This window comes from Panthera uncia, chromosome B1 (genome assembly GCF_023721935.1).
Source record: "Panthera uncia isolate 11264 chromosome B1, Puncia_PCG_1.0, whole genome shotgun sequence".
NCBI lineage: Eukaryota > Metazoa > Chordata > Mammalia > Carnivora > Felidae > Panthera > Panthera uncia.
Genome location: NC_064811.1, coordinates 29,644,950 through 29,667,816, shown reverse-complemented (window position 1 = coordinate 29,667,816; position 22,867 = coordinate 29,644,950). Strand labels below are relative to the sequence as shown.

At 37.1% G+C, this 22,867-nt stretch overlaps 1 long non-coding RNA gene across 1 annotated transcript; it reads right to left on the bottom strand.

Moving 5' to 3' along the window:
• Positions 1 to 1,039: 1,039 nt before the first annotated feature.
• LOC125923944 (uncharacterized) lies at positions 1,040 to 13,927 on the bottom strand. Its single transcript, XR_007458204.1, has 3 exons — positions 13,875 to 13,927; positions 7,978 to 8,156; positions 1,040 to 1,242 (listed from the first exon to the last, which is right to left on the bottom strand). It is a non-coding gene; the product is annotated as an uncharacterized LOC125923944 (long non-coding RNA).
• Between the last annotated feature and the right edge of the window lie 8,940 nt (positions 13,928 to 22,867).

The following is a 22,867-nucleotide window of genomic DNA, read 5'->3' as shown; positions in this document are numbered from 1 at the left end:
CACAGGAAATGAGGTGGATTAGTGAGTAAGGAAAGAGAATCTAATTTAAAACTGATTGTAAAATTTACTTATTAACAATTTAAGACACTACACATTCACTTATAAGTGTATCTTAATAGACTACAAAATGAAAGAGAATTTATGAAGTGTTTAGCTCACAGCATAAAGCTGCTGGAGTTGACAAGTTCATTTTTAATATTTGATTTGAAAATCATGGGCACAGCAGTAGCAAGTTAAGATGCAAATTAAATTTTTCAGGAAACAGGAGAGATGCACATTTTAATTGAATTTCCCATGAATAAAAGGTTATAAAGTCCCCACTGGAGGGAAAGCATCATTGTTTCACAGCCTGAATTTTACTTTGGTTCGGGAGGAAGTCTTAATGTTCTTCTCTCTCTCTCCCTCTTTTTTTTTTTTTTTTTTTTTTTTTTGTTCTCCAGTTTGCATTAAGAATGCCCCCTGCTGTCTCAGGGTATTGTCAGAAGAACTAGCAGGACATAAGTTTTATTTTAAAAGCAGTCAGTTAGTGACAAAGGAGGCTAAGTAAATGAGTTCCAAGTGATGGGATAGAAAGTGAATACCTTTGTAAAAGCAGTTCGCTCAAGGACACCGGCCCAGGTAACTGGGCTTGGGTTTGCATAGAAATGCAGTGTGCAAATGTTTTGTTTTTTTGTTTTTTTTTTTTCTGAGAGATCTCAGGGAGCCTAAACTAAACTTTAAATCCCTTGTTTCTTGACCAGCCAAAAGTAACTAGCCTTTTCTCCTGACATACATGCAGCTCTTCACAGCTTCATATTCAACCTTAAGACAAATAAAGAAGGTAAAAAAAAAAAAAATGCTATTCCCAGTTCTATTAATGTTTTAATGAACTACCATATTCTCTCCATAAAAGACCTAGAGGCTCTTGTGTTACAGGCTCTCATTTGATTTCTGATGCTGTGTCTATTATCACAGTAAACATACAGATGCATAAGTTTGTTAAGAAAAGAGCAGTAGAAGGGGGAAAAAAAGGCATCAGGGATTAAATTTTGAAAAGGAACAGATTGCCATGCTTTTTTATTGATGACAGTGATGAGATTTCAGAGTTAATGTCCCAAAGCAATGTCAACAGAGCAGCCCACAGGATAGGAGACGGGCGGGGGGGGGGGGGGGGGGGGGCTTTGGTCCAGGGCGCAGGGCTGTCATGTTGCATCTGTGTGAAGTCAGTCCAGGTCCTTGCAAAGCTGGTCACTACAGTGGCAGCTGGAACAAGAAATAAGTGAGGCTGAGAGACTCTGAAGCAATGCAGAAGAGATGTCTGATACACAGTGACTGATGGAAAATTCAGATCCAAATTCGTAGGTAACCAGTGCGGAGAAATATGCCACGCATTTTGTATATTAACTCCATCTGTTTTTAATTTATTTTTTTGTACCTTTGCACAAACTTGCTCAATTTTTTGTTTGTCCTTGAGGCAAGCAGTGGTCTGCAACTAAAACTAGACGTATAACACCAAGAAAGGAAAGGAAAGAAAAACATTACTGATAAATACTATAGTGTATATAGTATGTAAAGGGCAGGCAAAATTCAGTGTTGTATATGGTAAACAAAGAAAATTTTACATTTTGATATATTTGAGATATTTGGAATTCTCCCCACACAAACTTCTGGCATCAGGAGCTTCCTTCCCCTCTTATAGTCAAGGATATTTAATATACTGAAAATACCTTTCAGCTTTTACCTTTATATTTCTATTTTAGAAACTGAATCATTTTACTACTTGTGAAATATTATTGAAGTTTTTATTATATGTGTATATGAGGATATGAGTATAAAACTTACGGATATAAATAACATATCCACAGGGAAGGAGATTACATAAACTTTATTCCTTACTACTCCGATAAAACATGAAGTTGATGTTTGTATCATTTATTCTAATTGGCCTAGTGCATATCTTAATGTATTACATTAAATAGAAAACCAGTTGCACTTAAATAATGGAACTGTCCTCATTAACAATGATCCAGAGAAGAAATTACATTTCATCAATTAGTTCTGCAGTTATTCCTAGGAAATGTAAGCTATTGCTGTGTGGGATTTTTTGCATATTTAAATATTTATGATTGGTTTATAAATATTTATACTACAATAATTCTGTGGATTAAAAGTAAATGAAAACCTGCTATAAATGGATACTAGGATTGACAATTAAGTGAACGGATGGTGGGTGGTAGGTGCCAGGTTTCTTGCTGTTGTAGTAGAAGGTAACAGATAAGCAAGGAGAAAGGCCTAGAATGATCCATGTAGTACTGTATTAGAGTTGGACACAGTAGAATGAACCTATTTAGCTGAACATAGATTCAAATGGTTGCATATGGAAATATGTATAGGTATGTGTCTATACATAGGATAGTATATACACATGTTGTGTCCTTTCTCCCTCAGCTAGAAGCAACTCACTAGCACTGAGCACAACTGGTGACCTATCCTGGTTGCTAAAAGCATTCTCAAGGAAAGGATCCAGGGCTCCTGGAGTTCTTGGAGAAAGGGTTGATAATCACACCGGGGCAGGAATTATACAAGATGAGACTGGAGCATTTTGTGGTGTCAGAGAGTGTAAGGAAATGCTAATTTCTTTAAAGTTTTTTTAATGTTTATTTTTTTTATTTTGAGAGAGAGAGAGAGAGAGGGAGAGAGTATGAGTGGGGGAGGGGCAGAGAGAGAGAGAAAGAAAATCCCAAGCAGGCTCCATGCTGCCAGTGTGGAGCCCAATGCAGGGCTTGAACCTGGGAACTGTGAGATCATAATCTGAGCTGAAATCAAGAGTCAGATGCTTAACCGACCCAGCCACCCAGGCACCCAAGGAAATGCTAATTTTTTTTAATAAAAAGCAAAACCTTTGATGGGAGTATGTTAAAGGGACATAGGAGTCAAATGAAAAAGCTTCAAATGGCAAAAGCTGAGCAACAAAACACAGTCGTATTCGATTCTAACCCTAAGTACAAAGTAGGTATCCATGAGTTCCATACTAATATAAATAAATAAGACTATAGTTCCACACTTTAAGTGTTATGGGTTGAATTGTGTCCCCAAAACTTCGTATGGTAAGGTGCTAGCTCCCAATACCTCAGAATTTGACTTTATTTGGGAGTAGAGTCATTGTAAGTGTAATTAAGATGAGATTCTACTGGAGTAAGGTGGGCTTCTAATCTAACATGACTAGTGTCCTTTCAAAATCAGGAAAATTGGACAAGATACAAACACAGTGAGAAAACAAAGTGAACATGAAGGAAGACATGTGGACAATAATCATAGAGCAAATTTTCCTTCATCACCCTCAAAGGAGGACACCTTGCTGACTCCTTAATCTTGGACTTTCTTGCCTCCAGAACTTTGAAACATTATATTTCTGATATTTAAGCCAACCAGTTAGTGGTAGTGTGTTATAACAGCCCTAGAACCTAATACAGTGACTTCCATTCAAAGCGTAAGAGTATGGAAAGAGAAAAAAAGTAACTTTACAGTGGAGAACCCTGACACACTGTCTCAGCCAGGTGATGAGGGTTGCCATCAACAGTTTTAAGTCACACTGATCATATTTACCCTTAATATGATGTGATGAAAAGTGCACTTAGTCATCCTCACAAAATCCTATAACCCCACTCTACTCCTAAGAAAAATGTCAGACAAGTCCCAATTAGGGACATTCTACAAAATACCTACGGGCGCCTGGATGGCTAAGTCTGTTGGCCACCAACTTCGGCTCAGGTTATGATCTCACAGCTCCTGAATTCGAGCCTTGCATCGGGCTCTGTGCTGACAGCTCAGAGCCTGGAACCTTCTTCAGATTCTGTGTCCCTCTCTCTGCCCTCCCCTGCTCACATTCTGTCTGTCTGTCTCTCTCTCTCTCTCTCTCTCTCTCTCTCTCAAAAGCAAATAAACATTAAAGAAAAAAATTAAAAACAAAAAAAACCCCCAAAAACCTAACCAGTATTTTCCCAGATTATCAAAGTCATCAAAATCAGGGAAAGTTGGAGGGACTGTCAAAGCCAAGAGGAGCCTGAGCAGACACGATGACTAAATATAATGTGGTGTTCTGAATGGAATCCAAGAACAAAAAAAGGGCATCAGGTTGAAAGTAAGGAAGTTTGAATAACTTATGCACTTTAGTTAATAATATATCAATATGAATTATAACAAGTCTATCATATAAGATGTTGATAATAGGGAAAAGCTGGGTATGGGTTATATAAGAAATCTCTGTATTCTCAACTTTTATATAAATCCAAAACTGTTCAAAAATAAAATGTTTATTTAAAAAATAAATGAAAGAAATGGATCAGTCTCGCATCTGGTAACATCCTTAAAATGCATAAAACAAAGTAATGTGAAATACAGGTATATTTTACATGAAATTCAGTTCGCAATAATTCCCAACATGGTTATAAAAGCTAAAATGCACATTAAATAAAAAATAGTGTGATCATAAATTATTGACATAAATTGTTCAGTTCAGTGATGCAGAATGTATATTTCAAGCACAATCTCCAACAGTTTTTTAATCCTTTCAAAACTATACCTAATAAATTGTTTTCCCTGTCAGTTTATGAGGAATCATAATATTCTTTGATGTATTATTCTCAGACAGTCACATAAACAACTTGTGGTTCATTTCAGTTGAACAATTTTTTTTTTTATTTTTTATTTTTTTCAACGTTTTTTATTTATTTTTTGGGACAGAGAGAGACAGAGCATGAACGGGGGAGGGGCAGAGAGAGAGGGAGACACAGAATCGGAAACAGGCTCCAGGCTCCGAGCCATCAGCCCAGAGCCTGACGCGGGGCTCGAACTCACGGACCGTGAGATCGTGACCTGGCTGAAGTCGGACGCTTAACCGACTGCGCCACCCAGGCGCCCCTGAACAATTTTTTTTATGTTCTGCAGTAATGACTTAAAGGAGCAGAGTCAAGATTTATCAGTAATCTTTTTATCTTTTGTATGATAAGCAAAATCAAACGTGTCTAGGGATTTGGGGCAGACTTGCTCTGTCATCCCTTTCCTTGTCAATTTCAAGTTATCACTTCTTAAAATGAACAGAAGTCAAGTAGACCATTTGGAAAAACATCTGAGGCAATGAAATACTGAGTCGTGTGTGGCATATTAATTTTCCCAATAGGACAGCACTTCTTTTTTTCTTTCATTTTTAGCTTCTCCTCTATGTGTGGAGACATTAAGATCTACTCTTGGGGCACTTGGATGGCTCAGTCGGTTAAGCATCTCCAACTGTTGATTTCAACTCAGGTCGTGATCTCATGGTTCATGAGATCAAGCCCTGCATCAGGCTGCACGCTGATGGTGTGGAGTCTGCTTGGGGTTTTCTCCCTCCTTCTCTCTTTGTCCCTCCCCCGCTTGTGCTTTCTCTCAAAATAAATAAACATTAAAAAAAAAAAAATCTCTCTCTTAGCAACTTTCAAGTATATAATATAATCACTATGTTGTACGTTACATCCCCAAACCTTATTTATCTTATAAGTGAAAGTTCATATTCTCTCACCGACATTCTCTCCATTTCCTCCACTGCCAATCCTTGGCAACCACCATTCAACTCTCCATTTCTAAGTTCAGCTTTAATCCCCTGCTTTTTGTAAGTTCATGTTATGTCACTTCAGATTTACAAAAGACCTACATTAGTACCTGTTTTCACTAACTGCAAGAAATATGAAGAGGATTTTTGTTTTTACCAAAAAAAGTGAAAAGCAAAACCTGGGTTCAGTATTTGTTTTGCAGGGAGCCACACTGGGGGCTTGGCTGAGCAGTGAGAGGGATCCACCAAGCTCCTTCCTGGGAACCTCACTCAACATCTCAGCATCAAGCCACCATACATTTGAACTGTGTCTGTGAGCATCTGTGCTTTATCTCAGTTTATTTTGTGCGTCTATTTGCAAGATTTATCTGAAGGTATCGGGAAAGCCTAAGAGAGATTATTTTTTAGGTCTCGGAATGCTCAAAATTTTTCCATATGAATTAATGATAATCACTTCTTCACTTTATGCTGCTTTAGTTTATGAATGTATCATAAGAATACTCTACATGCAGATGGCAGGGGAAACCTATATAAGTAAGATCATGTAATATTTGTCTTTTGCTGTCTGCCTCATTTCACTTAGCATGATGCCCTCAAGACCCATCTGTGTTGTCACAAATGGCAGGATTTCCTTCTTTTTTAATGCTGAGTCATATTCCATTATACACGAATGAACACACATACAAAATACACATACACACTACATTTTCTTTATCCATTCAGGTTGCTTTCATGTCTTGGTTATTGTGAACAAGGCTGTAGTGAATGGGGGCGGTACAGATATCTCTTCAAGATAGGGACAATAATTCTCAAAAAGAGATTATAAATACTTTTACTGAAAATTCTGTGGGAATAAATAATTGCCGTCTTCTTCCCACTTTATTCATAATCAGCGTTCTTTTTTTTAAGTTTATTTATTTTGAGAGAGAGAGCAGTGTGAGCAGGGGAGGGGCAGAGAGAGAGAGGAGAGATTGAATCCCAAGTGGGTTCTATGCTGTCAGCACTGAACCCAAAGTGGGGCTGTATCTCACAAACCCTGAGATCATGGCTACCCAGGCGCCCCAGCATTCATTTCTTGTTGATGAATCAACCCAAGTTAAACCAGTGGAAAATGTGTCAATTTGAATGTTTTGGAATAAGAGAGTTATTATAGGAAGTAGACCTTAGACAATTGTTGGAAAATATAGATCCAGAAAAGGGGTTGGATCAGAGGTTGAGTCACCAACCAGTAAATCAGAGAAACTACGTACTACCAGTGATAGATTACAACCATAAAAGGTGAGCTTGTGGAGAAGCCTATGAGAAGCCATTGCTTCTAAATAGCTATTGAATCAATGAGTCCACAGCCCAGTGCCTGGGGAGAGCCAAGGTCACTGTTGGCCCTGGCCAGGAGTCTGGAGACCTCATTGGATAAAGAGCAAGCACCTAAGTGAATGCCTGTCACCATATATGATTGGGAACAGACCTTCAGAGAATAATAGATGCTGCTTTATTTCTGCATTCCAAGTGCACATATGTCATTTTGATGAACTCTAATTTGAAAGAATATAAGGAAATATAGCTCCTAGCCTAATGAAGTTCACTACAGTAAATGTCATATGTATACTCTGTCCTTGTAAAAAATCAGATAAAGCTATGAAGTGTGTCTGTGCTTAAAATCTTAGTTTACTTATGTTCAGGATATTAGAACACATCTTTGGCTTTTTTTAAAGGTTTTGGATTCTAGTTAGTTAACATACAGTGTTATATTAGTTTCAGGTGTACCATATAGTAATTCAACAATTCCATACATTACCCTGTGCTCATTGTGACAAGTGCAGTCCTTAATCTTCATCATCTATTTAACCCTTCCCCCCACCTCCTTTCCCTGTGGTAACCATCAGTTTGTTCTTTATAATTAAGAGTCTGTTTTTTTTGTCTCTTTGTCTCTTATTTTTTTTCCTTTTGCTTATTTGTTTTGTTTCTTAAATTCCATATATGAGTGGAATCATATGGTATTTATCTTACTCTGACTGACTTATTTTGCTTAGTATTGTACTCTCTAGCTCCATCCATGTTGTTTCAAATAGCAAGATTTTATTCTTTTTATGGCTTAATAATATTCCATTATATATATAAATATATAAAACTTCTTATCCATTCATCTATCAATGGATACTTGAGCTATTTCCATATCTTGGACATTGAAAATAATGCTGCTATAAACATAAAGGTGCATGTATCCCTTTTAATTAATGTTCTTGTATTCTCTGGGTAAACACTCAGTAGTGTGATTGATTCTTGGATCATAAGGTAGTTCTATTTTCAATTTTTTGAGGAATCTCCCTACTGTTTTCCAGAGTGGCTGCACCAATTTGCATTCCCACCAACAGTGTAAGAGGTTTCCCCTTTCTCCACATCTTTGTCAGTACCTCTTGTTTCTTGTGTTGTTGATTTTAGCCATTCTGACAGGTGCGAGGTAATATATCATTGTAGTTTCGATTTGCATTTTCCTGATGATAAGTGACGATGAGCATCTTTTCATGTGTCTGTTGGCCATCCAGATATCTTCTTTGGACAAAGATGGCACAAAGAAATCAGATGTTCCATGCTCGTGGATTGGAAGGACAAATATAGTTAAAATGTCTATATTACCTGAAGCAATCTACACATTTAATGCAATCTCTATCAAAACACCAATAGCATTTTTCACAGAACTAGAACGAACAATCCTAAAATTTGTGTGGAACTACAAAAGACCCCAAACTGCCAAAGAAAACTTGAAAAAGAAATGCAAAGCATCATATTCTGGATTTCAAGTCATATTACAAAGCTATAGTAATCAAAGCAATATGGTCCTGGCAAAAAAAAAAATAGACACATAGATCAATGAAATAGAATAGAAAATCCAGAAATAAACCCATAGTTATATGGTCAATTACTTTTTGACAAAGCAGTAAAGAATATCCTGTGGAAAAAAGAGAGTCCCTTCAACAAATGGTGTTGGGAAAACCAGACAGCAACATGCAGAAGAATGAAACTAGACCATTTTCTTATACCATACACAAAAATAAGCTCAAAATGGAGTAAAGGCCTAAATGTGAGGCAATAAAAATCCTAGAAAAGAACACAGCTAGCAATTTTCCTGACATTGGCTATAGCCAACTTCTTTCTAGGTACATCTCCTGGGGCAAGGAAGACAAAATAAAAAATAAATTATTAGGACTACATCAAAATAAAAAGCTTCTTGTTGGAATGAGCACTGGGTTTTATACGTAAGTGATGAATCACTAAATTCTATTCCTGAAACCATTACTACAGTATATGTTAACTAACTTGGATTTAAATTTAAATAAATAAATAAAGTTAGTAAATAAAAAAAAATAAATATAAATAAAAAGCTTCTGCAAAGTGAAGGAAACAATCAACAAAACTAAAAGGCAAACTATGGAATGGGAGAAGATATTTGAAAATGACATATCTGATTAAATATACATCCAAAATATATGCAAACTACATACACAAAATATGCAGTATATAAATATATAAAATATATAAAAATATCAACACTCAAAAAACAAATAATCCAATTTTAAAATGGGCAGAACACATAAACAGACATCTTTGGCCTTTTAAGTACCAGAATGCATCCTCTTTTAGACAACTGAATGGACCTAGATAATGTTATGTTTAGTGAGGACCATACACGTTGAGATCTCACAATACTGCCGTTTCATGAATGTTCTCATCAAAAAGGTAAGAAAGAAAATAAGAAACACTACTGGAGCTGCTATGACCATGTGAATGTCTGAGTGAAATCAGCAGATATACCTGTGGGCAAAATACTATTATGTAGTGGAAATGTCTATGGATAGATCAGAGGACACGAAGGCAAATTAGTAGCCTGCAGTTAGAAGTGGAGGGCCGAGGAAGTCCCAGAACACAAACTGGTATCGTCGGAGACAACATCAACAGTGTGTAAACGCTATGACTATGCTGATCATCATAGACTTCAGATAGGCTGTGACTGCAGCTTAGCTCCTTTGCTTCCTGGTTACTGGACCCTGATCAGTCCTGCTAAGCCTTACTTTTTTCATTCTAGAATTGTATAAAACTTGCCAAAAGAGAAACTATCTCAAAAGTTGTTATTAAGAAGAATAATAAATGTTTGTAAAAACCCAGCACACAATGTCCAGCGCGGAGTAAGTCCTCCATAAACATAAGCTCAGTGCAGGCAGGAATTTTTATCTGCTTTGTTCATTAGTAAATCCTCAGCATCAGGCACTTAGTCAGCCTTTAAGATAATTAATTAATTAATGGCTTCTGCTTGTATTGCTGTTTTGTATTTGTTGTGAATGTGAGGTGATGAGGTGGACAATATTCCTAAGAACAGATATCACATTTTTTTAAATCTTCAACCCACCTAGGTGTTTAAAGGAGTTTAGAGGAGATAGATTTGCTGTTGGATTTTCGATATAACGGGGTCTCTACATTCTGAGTGGAGTCAGTCTTTTTTTTAACATTCTTATTCCTCAAGAGCACTCCCCACCAAAAACCCTTCACATGAATGCTCTCTTAAAGGCTTGTGGTGGTCACTTTAGATTTTTACTTCTGACCTCGGGCACTGTAGCATCTCTTTGCTGAACAAAATGCTGTTATTTCCCAGCTCTCAGAAGCTATTTTATAACACTTGCAGTCATGTGTCATGCTGCCTTCTTTTTTTTTCCTGTTAGCTCCTAGGAATAGCAAATGCCATCGTTGTTTCATGTTACCCTTGCAATATCTTGCATATAAAGTGGGGACAGAGTGTGCCATTCTAAAGGCTACAGCCACTTCTACAGTCTGGGGTGAATGTCAACATCCTCCCTTTGCCCTTATAGGGAGTGGCGAACTGAAAATGCACATGATTCTGATAGAGCTGTTGCTGTGTATGTAATCACGCAAAAGGCTCTGCTTAGTTTGAATTGAGTTAGTCTTTGCAGACATTTTTCTGTTTTTAAGATACATGGATTCTCTCTGGTAAGGACAAGTAGTGAGGGTGAAATTAAAAGCTGAGAGAAAAATGAATTCACCCCAAAGAGAGAGTCAAGCCCCAAGTTGTTCCAAGTAATATGGAAATAAGCCAGCACCTGAGAAAGATGTGACTCAGAACTTGAATCAAAGAGAACAGCCAATACATTAGAGAAAGAACATTATCAGAGAGCCAATTTTTAACCTTTTCTTTTCTACATTACAGTTTCCTTCCGTTTAAGACAAACTCCCTGGTCAAACTGCCTGTTACTAAAGTCTGAATTAATCACTTATTAGTTACATGTCTTTGGGGAGTTCATATATCCTCTCAATGCTTCAGTGTTTTATCTAGAAAATGGGGATAACGGCTGTGTCATAGGATTGGTGGGATAATTAAGTGACTACACACACACACACACACACACACACACACACTAGTGTCTCATCCTAGCAAGTGCTGACTATGAGGTTGTTATTATTACCAGCAATGTGGTTATCTCCAAGAGCTAATAAATTCTTAGACATGAGAGCATTGCTCTAGCTGTGTTTAGGCACCTTCGTCCATGTTTTGGGGTGAAGCATGCTCAGGAATAAGAAAGTAGTGAGAGACAGCTGGAGGTATTCTGTAAGGGAGAAAAAGCAGTGACAAGCAAGACAGGGTGGCTTTTGAGGACACATAAGGAGTGATCTCAAAAAAACTTGGGAAGAGAATTAGACTTTCTAGAATTAGACTCCATTATTCAGTATGGGAGTTCACATATTGTTGTATGTATATTTAAAGTAACAAATACACTAGAGGCCTAGAGAACTTTGGACACTAAGGTTTTATTATTTTAATTAAGATTTATTTATGTCACAAACATTATTTATTGATCACCTGTGTGAGCCTGACACTTTAGTAAGTGTTGCACATACAGCTAGAACTTAGCTTTGTGGGGGAGAAACATAATGAGCAAGTAAACAGATATATACAAGATATTTACAAATCATGATAAGGTCAGTGAAAGTGCATAATGATAGAGAGTAATTTCTGAGTACATATTAAGGTTATCAGGAAAGGATTTTCCTTTTTTTTTTTAAACTTTTGTTCATTTTTGAGAGGGGGAGGGGCAGACAGAGGGGGACAGAGGATCCAAAGTAGGCTCCACGTTGACAGCAGAGAGCCCAATGCAGGGCTCAAACTCAGGAACCATGAGATCATGACCTGAGCCAAAGTCAGATGCTTAACCGACTAAGCCACCAGGTACCCCTATCAGGAAAGGATTTTCTGGAAGGAAAAAAAAAAGACTTTAGCTGAAATGTAAAATATGTAAAAGAGAAAGTCAATAAAAAGCCAAGAAAATAGTTAACCAGGCAGAAGGAATAGCAGTGCAAGTTCCTGAAGCACAAGAAAAGCTCGATTTCAGGATACAGAAAGGAAGCCAGTCTGGTTGGAATTCGGTGTGGCAGGAAGGGTGGTAGGAGATGATGCAGCCAAGAAAGACAGAATCCAAGTCAGATTCAACCTGGAATATAAGGGTAAGGATTGTGGATTGTGTTCTAAAATAAAGAGAAATCATTCATAGGTTTTAAGTGGGGAAATGAAATAATAGGCTTTATGATGTAAAAATACTGTAGATGAATTTTACATATTTCTAAAGAAAATCTCTCCACCTTTGCCTTCGATCAAGATGTCAAGTTTTCCTCTCTAGCGGATTTTTCCAAGCAACACACAGATACACTGATTTTTTTCCCCTTCCATCTTTAAAAAACAAACAAAAAAACTATCAACCCTTCTTCCTACTTTAGTTATCATCTTATTTCCCTCATTTACTTTACATTATAAAGAAGGAAAATGACTGAATGGGAGAATATATTTGCAAATAATATATCTGCTAAAGGGTTAGTATCCAAAATATATTTTAAAAAAACTTATGTAACTCAACACCAAGAAAAACAAAATCCCACTAAATTATGGGCAGAAGACATGAACAGACATTTCTCCAAAGACAGAGATGGCCAACAGACACATGAAAAGATGTTCAACATCACTTATCATTAGGGAAATACAAATGCAAACTATAATGAGATATATCACCTCACAACAGTCAAATGGCTAAAATAAAAAAAATACAAGAAATACATGTTGGTGGTGATGTGGAGAAAAAGGAACAATCTGTCATTGTTGGTGGGAATGCAAACTGGTGCAGCCACTGTGGAAAATATTAGGGAGGTTCCTCATAAAGTTAAAAATATAAATACCATATGATCTAATAATTCCACTACTGGATATTTAGCCAAAGAATATGAAAACACTAATTTGAGAAGATACATGCACCCCTATGTTTATAGCAGCATTATTTACAATAGCCAAATTATGGAAGCAGCCCAAGTGTCCATTGACAGATCAATGATAAAGAAGATGTGGTATATATACATATATATGTGTGTGTACACACACACACACAGGAATATTACTCAGCCATAAAAAAGAATGAAATCTTGCCATTTGTAATATCATTGATGGATCTAGAGGATATAATGCTAAATGAAATAAGTCAGAGAAAAAAAAATACCATAGGGTTTCACTTACATGTAGAATTTAAGAAACAAAACAAAGAAAGAAGAGACAAACCAAAAAACACTCTTAATTGTAGAGAACAAACTGATGGTTACCAGAGGGAAGGTGGGTGGGGATGAAATAGGTGATGGGAATTAAGATTGCCCTTTTCATGATAAGCACTGAGTAATGAATTGCTGAATCAGTATATTGTATGCATGAAACTAATGTAACACTGTATGTTAACATGATAACTATACTAGAATTAAAATTAAAAAGAAAATGACTTGAAAGTTGTCTGTACTCTCTGCAGTTTAGCTACTTCCATTCTCTCTCTCTTTTTTAACTGAATCATGCATCACTGACACACAATGTTATATTGGTTTCAGGTGTATAACATAATGATCCAACAATTCTAGGAGTGCCTGGGTGGCTCAGTAAGTTAAGCATTTGGCATTTGATTTCAGTTGAGGTCACGATCTCATGGTTCCGGAGATTTTGCCCCATCGGGCTCTGTGCTCTGTCAGTATAGAGCCCGCTTGGATTCTCTCTCTCTTCCTCTCTCTCTGCCCCTCCCCTATTCTTTCTCTCTCAAAATAAATAAGCTTAAAAAAATAATGACACAACAATTCTATACATTACTCAGTGCTCACTATGTTAAGTATAATCACCATACAACATTATTGCAATATTATTGACTATATTCTTTATGCTGTACTTTCCATTCCTGTGACTTATTTTAGAACTGATAGTTTATACCTCTTAGTCCCCTTCACTCACCTTCTCTCAATCTCAATCTGAGTAGATTTTCAACTGCACCACTCTGCTCTTTGTCATGGTCGTCAATGACATCACTGAAGCTACTTTGTCTGTTCTCAGGCTTTGTCTCAGTTGACGTATTAGCATCCTTTGCCATTGTTTATGCCATCTCCTTCTAGAAACCTCTTCATCATTGGCTCCCAGGATACCACACTCTCCTGGTATCCCTCCCACTTTTCTGGATCTTCAGCCACTTTTGATGGTTCCTTCTCATTCTCTAAATGTTGGCATCTCCTGTACCGTTTCTGTGTTCTATATAGAGAATATATTCTCTATTCTGTTCTATATATTCTACTTTTTCTATTCAACACTCATTTCATTATTTGATCCATTCTCATGGTTTTTAAATATCATCTGTACTCTGAGGTCTCTCACATTTATATCTCCATCTTGGACCTCTAACCCTGAACTTCAGACCCTCATATATAACTGTCTACTTCACAACTGTGATGTCTAATAGGCATATGAAACTTAATATGTTACAAACATTGCTCCTGCTGTCCATCTCCCTCAAAAGAAACAGCTCCATTTCTATCAGTGGTAGCCTCATTATTTCAGTTGTGTGAGCCAAAAACTCGAGGTCATTTTTTGATACCTTTTCTCTTTCTTCATCCAATTTATTGGCAAAATATATTCACGGTTTCACTAGTTATTACCTACACTGCTACTACCCTAAAAAAATCACCATCATCTCTTTCTTGCCTGCTTACAACTAGCTCCTAACAGATATCTCTAGTTTTGTTTGTGTCCTCCTAAATATATTCCAAATACAGCAGCCACAGTAGTATTTTTTAAACAAAACTCATGTCATATCAATCCTCTCGTGACTTTAGTGGCTTCAGTGGCTTCCCTTAGCACTAAAAAGCCAAAGTTCTTTGTTTTCCTGTAAGTTAGAATGCCATGCATGATCTGACCTTTTTGGAAATCTCTAAACACGTGTTCCTCATTTACTTTTCTCCAACCATTATGAGTCCCTTGCAGTTTTTCAAATATTCCAGGCAATGTTTATACTTCAAGGGCTTTGTACCCGCTCTTTGCACTGAGTGGACAGTTCTTCACATAGACATTCTCATGGATAGTTCACTAGCTTGATACAGACAGTTATCAGTCAGAAAACATTAAGAATATAAAATGAAATGTCTTGATGAAAGACATTAAGCCTTTTAACAGAGAATATTCAATGTAGAATTGGTGAAGCAGGTGTTGAAGGACAGGAACAGCCAAAGGCAACAGTAAGGTTAACACTAGATATAAAGGCAGGAGGCAGCTAATACCTCTACAACTAGAAGAAACAAATGCAAGGGCACAGAGTTCTCAGAATCTAATAGCTCAGGGGAGTGGACATGGAGTCAAGGCTCAGACATCTGAAGAGGGGACACAGATCAGTTGGCTTGGGGACCTTGGGAGTTCAGAGGAGTCCTATAAGGCTTGGTCTCGTATCTCAGAGGAAGAACTGTTGCCTATCTGCATCGATGCCTCAGAGGATCGATCCAATGAAGTACCTGGAGAACTGAGACCTGGTTCTCTGAGATGGGAGCTCTCAGGAATCAGAATGAGACTGATTCTAAAAGTGCCAATAAAAGTTAAGGACTGGAATCAACTATTTCTTCCAGGGTGAAAGGGCCATTTCTATGCTGACAGGAACAGAAAGCAAATAGGAAAAAAAGAAATCCCCCTTTCCTACTGCCACATTTCAGTCTCTTCCTAGTGAACTCTACTGGAAGACATGGTAAGAAACCAGCTGACAATGGAAAAAATATAGCTTGCAGAGTCCCAAACATCATATGCAGCATATAGAATCAGAATCACTTATTTCTGGACTCTGTGGAATGTCTGATTCAGTGGACCTCAAATAAACACCAAAAATCTATGTTTTTAAGGCATCCAATTGAAGTTCAGCTAGATTTGGAAAACACCGATCGGGCAAACATTTCGTTTTGTAATGAGGAAACTGAGCAAGAGAAACGGGTCTTATGGTCTGTGATGTTTATTTTATGTGTCAGTCTCACCGGGCTATGGGGTTCCCAGATATTTCTGGATGTTTCTGTGAGGATGTTTTGGGATGAGTTTAATATTGAAATTGGTAGCCTGAGTGAAGCAGACGGGCCTCAGCAATGTGGACGTGCCACGTCCAATCAGTTGTTCTATTCAGGCCCGGATATAACAGAAAGGCTGACCTCTCCTCAAATAAGAGGAAAATCCTCCTTCCTGAGTGCCTTTGAGCGGGCACATTGGCTTTTTCCTGCCTTTAAACCATAACTGAAACAACAGCTCTTCCTGAGTCTCAAGCCTGAAGGGTTTGGGACTAAATCTATACCATTGGCTCTCCTAGTTGTTGGTTCTTTATACTTGGACTAGAACTACACCATGAGCTCTCTTGAAGCTCCAGCTAGCTAAATGCAGATATTGGAACATGTCAGTCTCCATACGTGTATGATCTAATTCTCGTAGTACATTTTTCTGTATATACATCCTATTAGTTCTGTCTCTCTGGAAAATCCTGACTAATAGTCTGTAACTCTGACATTCTGACTAAATGCAATATATATAATATATTAATTATTAATTAATAATAAGTAAATATTAATTAATATTAAATATTTATTAGATATTAATGCTAATAATATTAAATATTAATTGTTAATATAATATATATTAAATATATAATATATGTATGAAGACCTAATAAGAATACTATCCTAGGGGCGCCTGGGTGGCGCAGTCGGTTAAGCGTCCGACTTCAGCCAGGTCACGATCTCGCGGTCCGTGAGTTCGAGCCCCGCGTCAGGCTCTGGGCTGATGGCTCGGAGCCTGGAGCCTGTTTCTGATTCTGTGTCTCCCTCTCTCTCTGCCCCTCCCCCGTTCATGCTCTGTCTCTCTCTGTCCCAAAAATAAATAAAAAATGTTGAAAAAAAATTTTTTTAAAAAAAGAATACTATCCTAAAAATTTGCCATCAACAGTCACTGCTTGCTTAGCATGGAGCATTTGGTCTTCCATTATTGGTTTATTGACCCACTGAATATAAACTCTGTGTTTCACACTAGCTTGAATGAAAACATAATCACATATATTAGATCATAGTGATTCATTGCATTTTTCCCCCAAATATTTAGGAGATGGCCAATAAGGTAACACAAAACCTAGTTCTTAACCCAATGATGTCTATCAAGTTGCTAAGGATCTTGAAGAGAAAGGTAATAGTAAACTCCTAAACTATGGGAATGATGTAACTTTAAATGTAGCTGACAGCAAAGGGGAAAAATGGATTAAACATAATCTGCAGGGAGGTGGGGTGGGAATTTATTCAGAACGAACAATGTAGGATTCAATATGAAGAAAAGTCCCATATGAATGTAGTATTAAATGAAGAAAAAAAATCCAGTAAGATATGAGCAACCTTAGACCAGGAAGTGACTGTCCTTTTCCATGTGTCTGTGGAAAAGCTTCTCTTTCTGAAGTTTTGTTGGGGAATAATAGCATTTCTTCTGTATAAACCACATGTCATAAATCTATATGATTTATTTTTTTAAATACCCAGACCATTAATCAAAGAAACAAAATCGATGCTAATGAAAGCCATTCTAAATTTATCCTGTCCTCCATACATAGCATACTTACTAAACTATAAAGTCTAGCATACCAATGGAGAATAATTAGAACAGCTATATTTTAAGGTTAAGGTACAAATCTAGGAATATCTGTTTAGTTATTTTCCTGATTGCTTCTCTTCTCCCAAAGGTATTATATATCTGATTCCTTCTCTTTCCCTTGAGTATATTAGAAATATTAACTATTTTTATTAAACTTATTATTTCTTAAAAAAAATGGAGATGCTTCTCAGTGTTATAAGCCTTTGGGAATTTTTCTTTGAGTTTCATACACTATTGTTATTCTACTGACAACAATAAGCAGAAAAACACATGCACAGGACTTTGCATGACATCTGCTGGTTAAGAGTGTACATGATACAAATGTTCATTTTTTTTTTTTTCAAATACATCAGTGGATAACTTCCCCAAGGCTACCCATGTAAGGACAATTCTCACAGGACTGGGAGGCTCCCTTTCACCCAAAGTGTCCCATAGACACATTCTTTATTTTTTTTAAGTTTCTTTCTTTCTTTCTTTCTTTTTTTTAGAGGGAGAGAGCATAAGCAGGGAGGGAACAGAGAGAGAGAGAGAGAGAAAGAGAGAGCGAAATCCCAAGAAGGTCTGTACTGGCAGAGCCCAAAGAGGCTCAATCTCAAGAACTGTGAGATCATGACCTGTGCTGAAATCAAGAGTTGAACGCTTAACTGACTAAGCCACCTAGGTACCCCCACCTAGATCCAGTCTTTATACCACAGTTTCATTTTACACAAATAAATATTAATAAATAAGGAAAGAGAGTTTGGGACATCCTAATGGCACTTCTTATCTCATTATTTTCTGAACACTATGGCATTTCTTCTGAAATATTAACCTATCTAACTGGCAAATGAAGCTGGCTTAAACGTTAGTGAATGACCTGGGTACCTGGGTGGCTCAGTCGGTCAACTGTTTGATTTTGGCTCAGGTCATGATTTCATGGCTGGTGGATTCGAGCCCCGCATCAGGCTCTGTGCTGACAGCTTAGAGCCTGGAGCCTGCTCCAGATTCTGTATCTCCCCCCACCCCTGCCCCTTCCCCGCTTGCACTCTGTCTCTCTGTATCTTAAAAATAAATAAACATTAAAAAAATTTTAAATAAAAAAAGTTAGTGAATGACTGAATGCAGGCAGTGAGTTCTAGTAACACAGGAATGTGGGAGGGTTGACAAGTTGTAAGAGATCAACAGTGATCTGTAGCCCTCATCAGCCCAACGTGTTTAACATTACCTTTCATTTTACTACTAGAAGATTATATCTTCCCTCTATTAATATGTAAATAATATAATGGATACATTTGCAACATAATTTGAATTATTTTTATGCTGGTAACTCTCCATTTGCCTCAGATCCAGTCCCTGAACTCTGCAGTCCCAGGTTATGATCACAGCAGGCTGTATCAGTCAGGCTCCCTTGCTGTCTGGCTTCTTAGTCTGGCCAATGGGAGGCACCAGCATGAGAACAGGTGACAGGAGGAGGTAGATTATCATGGTCTTTTTCCTTACTGCCTCCCTGCTTGGGTTCTGGGTCTTTGGCAGTAGCTGCGTCTCTCCATGAGCATAGCTCCTTATCCAAAGCCTCTTCCTTTAGGATTCAGGAACTTGTCATTGTTAGTTCTGAGTTCCCTCACCATCCTTGGTTATGCCCGTAGCTTTAATCATGCCTCTTTAAGTAGTGGCTTCAATAATGGCTGTTTATTTAAACCCTATCTTTATTTGCCTGGACCTCGAATAATCTCTTTTTAAAAGAGACCCACTTTACATAAAGGGGAAGAAGCATAAGAAGGATAAGAGGAATATAAGAAGGAAGAAGGGCAATAAAAGGTCAAGAGGCTACAAAGGTGGACACAATACTGATTTTATTTGGCCATGGGCTTTCCCAAAATGGTGACATTTGGTTATGTGAAAGTCTCTACCCTTCAAATTAATGTTCTGTGCCTGGAATAATTTTTGTGTATTGCTCTATTAGCACTTAAGCTCTATGAGAGCCTGGTAGTTTTGGGGGTTTTTTGTTGTTGCTTTTTGATTGTTTTGTCCACTAGTAACCAACTGTCTAGAGCTGAGCTCATAGTAGCTCATCAGTATGTATTTATTAAATTGAAGAAGTAACTATTATTTTTTGAATGCATAAATTAATAGATGGATGGATGGATGAATAATCACTGACTGACTCTCTATTTTCTTCAAATGGCCTGCATATCCTTGGATACTATCCTACTTCTTGAGGACACAGTGGTATATCCTAAGGTCGTGCTTAAGAAAAACAGGGGACTCTGAAGAAATGAGCTGTAATAAGCAAGGGTTCTACGTAAATACATTTAACCTAGTAAATACATTATACAGCAATAAAACAATAAATTAAACTTCCTGGTTGCTGCAAAGATTAAAAACATGCTTATTTATTAATTACAATGGAAAGTTTTATGAAGATAATTGAATCTCCTGTCTTTTGGTTAAGTTACTTCTCTATGTTTCTATTCATGTATTTAACAGGATACAGCAGAATATAATGGTTATGAACAGTGATGTGCTAATAAGTGTTTAACACAGTCTCTCCAAGAGCAAAACATGAAAGCCAATTTATTCCATTTACTGATTTCTGTAGTGTGAATACTGCCACTAAACTCTTACTTTTACATTGCTGCCATAGCAATTTCTTTCCCATACTGCATCTCATTGACCCTACTTTTGTTTTTACTTCTCTTTCTTTGACTACAGGTGGGAAAGATTCTTCACTTTTAAAGATTCACACAATTAGATAATTTGCCTGGATAAACTAGGATAATCTCCCCAGTGTCCTTAACTTTAATGACATCTACAAATTCCACTTTGCCATGTAAAGTAATGCATTTACAAATTTCAGGGATTAGGATATGGACAACTTTGGGAGACCATTATTCCGTCTAAAACACCCATCATAGCCAGATTCAAGTTACCAGTTGGTTCACAAAATTCCTGGTAATCTAACAATGAGCTTGTAAACCAAAAAGAACTAGTTTTTGCTATCAGAACTTTATTATCAGAGCATGAGTTCTAGAGTCAAATGCCTGGATTTGAATCTTGATCCTGCAGTATACCAACTATGTAACTGAGCAAGTTACTTCTACATATCTCAATCCCTATCTGCATAATTACAATAAAAAGATAGTATTTCACTGCATATTTGTGAGAATTTATAACAACAAATATAATACATGTAAAGTATGTAATTAGAAAATTTAAGTACAGTACTTGATATATGTTAACTATTATTGTTATATTTGTATAATTTTTTTTTCATTTCATCATTGAGATTAAGAGAATAAATATTCCTTATTGCAGTATACTAAAATAGTAAAGCCCCATATATATAGTGATCAAAACATTGGAGACTCAAAGCACTTGTTTTCTTCCCAAAGAACATGTAATTTATGTTCATAATAATTATTCTAAAATTTATCAAGAGGCTCATGGACCTTCTGAAATTTCAAAGAAAGATGCAATCAATTTGGTAGTGTTGAGTTCCTTCCACTTTATACTAAACAAGTTCTTGGATGCACCGTTATTAAAATTTTCTAGTAACTACACTATCAAGACTCAAGAAGAAAAAAGGACCCTAAAGTAGACAGTAAAATTAGAGTAAAATGGTAGTTTAGCTAGTTTCTTCCTTGGAAGAAAGAACTAGTTCAATATACTAGAGTTTATTCCTCTCAGTTTAGACATGGTGAAATAGGAGGGAGAGGCTGAAGGAGGCAGGGAAGAATACTCTTCCAGGTTTTACGAAATTCTGACAAAACATTATCTTGAGCAAAAGCTAAATTACAACATTCTGCATATTTGACAAGAGGTCAGGGAAATCACCCTCTGTTTCTTGCAAGACTTCTGACTAAATAAAGGTTCCTTAAGGATTTTCCTCAAATATCCAAAATATTTTGTGTCTTTGGAGCCATCACAAGACTTCCAGATGGGGTAAAATTCATTCATTTATTTAATTGTTTAACAAATACATATTATGAAGATGCAGAAATTATTCATTAAAAAAGCCCAAATAGGACAAGGGATGTATGAGGCTCAGATGGAATATGCAAATGTGCTTATATTCCAGCTGGATCCTAAATCTATTTGACCTAAATGTGGAGAGTGGTTTCTCAGTTACCCAAGGTCATGGAGCGGCTTCCATGTGACAGATATAGAAATATGTGGGAGAGCTCCCTCTCTCTCTGCCCCTCCCCCACTCATGCTCTGTCTCTCTCTCTCTCTCTCTGTCAAAAATAAATAAACATTAAAAAAAGGGGGGGGGCGTCTGGGTGGTTCAGTCAGTTGAGCATCTGACTTTAGCTCAGGTCATGATCTTGCAGTCCATGAGTTTGAGCCCCGCATCAGGTTCTGTGCTGATAGCTCAGAGCCTGGAGCCTGCTTCGGATTCTGTGTCTCACTCTCTCTCTCCCCATCCACTACTTGTGCTCTGTCTCTCTCTCCCAAAAATAAATAAACATAATAAATAAATAAATAAATAAATAAATAAATAAATAAATACGTGGGAGAGGCATCCCTGATGCCTTAAAGTTTATGATTGACGTGGGAAACGTATGAAAAATGTACTCTTGGGAGATCTAAGTCATGTTAAAGGAAAAGTCCAACAATCATAAAATTTGAAAGATCTGGTCAACTTCATTCAGTGATTCATGAATTGAGAAGCATCCAGTCTAGAAAATTAAAAAGAGCTTCCGAGGGTTGTATAAAGTGAGAGAATGTTATAGTGCAATGTGAGAAAGAACCAGGAAGTTATAGTGGTCATTTGCTGATTGGTTAAAGGAAGGACACTTTCCTCATATGGCACTCACATGGAGGACTTGGAGTAGGTCAGGTAACCTGTGCTGAAAAGGCAAGCCTAGGGCTTCCTTTTTTGGGGAGAGCAGAACATAGAAATTTAACTAATTTCCTCTGGTCTGTGATGTAGGGCTTAGCATAAGTGACTCTATCTTGAGTCCAGTCTGGACACTAATAGTGATAACAAATAAGTGGTCCAAAAAGTCACAAAGTGGCATAGGATTAAATGGAGAAACAGGTGATAGAAACAAGTATGAGTTCAGAGGAGATCACTGTGGTTGGAAAAGCCATAAAGGAGGGAAGATTTGAAAAATAGGTCGGAAGGGAAGAGTTTATTTTAGGTAGAGATGATTAGCATGTGCCACAGACCAATGCTGTATGTGACATGTTTGCAGGACAGTGAGGAGAACAATTGGATGACCTCTCCTTTTATTAAGAATTTTCCCCTTTCAACCCAGTTTAATAGATTTTCATTTCAATTGTCTCAACCATACTTTCCAACTTTTCTTCTGGAAAAAAAA